General features: G+C 48.6%; 1 long non-coding RNA gene across 1 annotated transcript; it reads right to left on the bottom strand.

Moving 5' to 3' along the window:
• Positions 1–567: 567 nt before the first annotated feature.
• LOC106817215 lies at positions 568–1,716 on the bottom strand. The gene is made up of 3 exons (XR_001395008.1): positions 1,599–1,716; positions 1,059–1,384; positions 568–858 (listed from the first exon to the last, which is right to left on the bottom strand). It is a non-coding gene; the product is annotated as an uncharacterized LOC106817215 (long non-coding RNA).
• Positions 1,717–2,069: the final 353 nt, after the last annotated feature.

The following is a 2,069-nucleotide window of genomic DNA, read 5'->3' as shown; positions in this document are numbered from 1 at the left end:
TCCGAGAAGAACTATGCAGCCGGTAGAGCGCTCACAAGGAAATCTCTGCGCGACCGGCGCGACGAGGCCAAATCCATAGTATCCCCCCAAACTCGTTCGGGGGATACAATTAATGACTTTACAATAAAGGTATAATAATAAGCATTTAATTAGGTGGAGCCTTCACCTAGCATAGCAAGCCACACTAAACGCACGCACGAACGCACGCACGCACGCACACATACACGCGCGCACACACACACACATACACACACACACACACACACACACATCATGTAGGATGTAGGATGTAGGATGTAGGATGTACGTTGTCAATGACGCTGTAACGACCATGACACGACCTGTACAAATTATAATCGCTTTGCAAAAACTGCATTTTAAGCTATGGTCGAATTCTCAAAGATTATTTAAAAGAAATGCACCTGAGACTGGCTATTTTTTGGGGAAATACACATTTGAAACATACAGACACAAATTATTAAAATCAACATTTTAATAATTATTTTGATTCTCTGTATTTTGTTCAAGTAGATAATTTAGAATGAAATAATGTGTACAAAAAATTGCTACAAATGATTTACATTGGCTACAAATAGTCAATTGGCTATTTTTTCGGCTACACTTTTCAATTTCCCAGAGTAACCCCCTGTGCTTACCTGGGTACTTTGCCTCGAGGGCGTTCCTCAGCAGCAGCGTGACGGCGTCGGGTGAGTAGTAGTCCTCGTTGACGAGGTGGTAGCGCCACTGGTCGGGCGCGAGTACGCCCACATTGTTGTCAAGCCACAGCCGGCGGAGGGCGTCCTGCAGGGCCTGGCGGTCGAAGGCAGACCGTATCGATGCCGCGTAGATCGTACGCACCTGAAATCCACACGGAAAGCACTTGTAAGCAACACTGACGCACTATTGACGAGAAAACATAACGTACGCACTTGAAATGCGACGGGAACCACTCGTAAGCAACGCAATCGCACTATTAAACAATAGGTCGTGTCATGGTCGTTACAGCGTCATTGTCAACTCGCGACGACGTCGCGCGGCTGAACGTTTGTGCGTCTCACCTGCGCCCAGGCGGACGCGAGCCTGTCCGCGGCGGCTTTCAGGTCCGGCGCGCCGCAGACAACGTCCGACAGCTGGTAGTCTTCCTTGAACACCCGCCCGTTGTCGAGGGTGACGTCGTCGAGGCGTCGCAGGCCGGCCGCGAGGTGGGCGAGCGGAGGCTGGGTCAGGTCGATGTAGCCGCCCGTGGTGTTGGTAACGCGCACCGTCCAGGGAAGCGAGTTGAGCGCGCATCCGTTTGTCTCATTCCACACGCGCTGCAGCACGCGCTCTAGTCCGCCGAGGTCCAGCTGCTGCCCTTGTCCCCGCGAACGTAGACGAGGTAAGGCTGCAAAGAACGGACGAAGGACCTCATCAGAGGAAGAAAAATTAAATGCGGGTTCCAGTTGAGAGCAAGGGATTTTTTCTTTTGCTTTTAATGTAAAGCCCTCCGGTTAAAAATTAATAGATGCATAGGGCCAAAAGTTGAAAGATTCCCGAAAAAATTGATTAATTGACAAATGATAACTGTAGGTATATAAGGCTACATTTCCTGCTTTTACCCAATTTGACATCGGCGGCTTTAACATGGTAACCTCATCGCCACGGACACATCTTCTTACTGGGCATTGCACTCGCAACCCACAACACGGTCGCGTTTCTAAAATTACGTCGCCATCAAATTCGAGTGTGCGAACGCTTTACATTTATTTACTCTTACTCGTTGCTTCACCCTTTTCTTACTCTTACTCTTACTCTTCTCTTGACTCTTTAATTCCATTGCGTCACTCGTGCAGACCTTGCTACACGTACCTGCTCGCTGGTGCACCGCACACGCAACCAACAACACGGTCGAGTTGATAAAACTCCATCGCAATCAAATTCGCGTGTACGAACGCTTTACTACTGCAGATCTTGCAACCTGCTCGCACATACCTGTGATACCTGCAATACCTGTGATACCTGCAATACCTGTGATACCTGCAATACCTGTGATACTTGCAATATTTGCAATACTTGTGATACCTGCAATA

The sequence above is a fragment of the Priapulus caudatus genome, unplaced genomic scaffold (assembly GCF_000485595.1).
Source record: "Priapulus caudatus unplaced genomic scaffold, Priapulus_caudatus-5.0.1 Scaffold1636, whole genome shotgun sequence".
Classification (NCBI taxonomy): Eukaryota; Metazoa; Priapulida; class Priapulimorpha; order Priapulimorphida; family Priapulidae; genus Priapulus; species Priapulus caudatus.
Note: the sequence above shows the minus strand (reverse complement) of the source record. Positions and strands in the feature narration are given on the sequence as shown.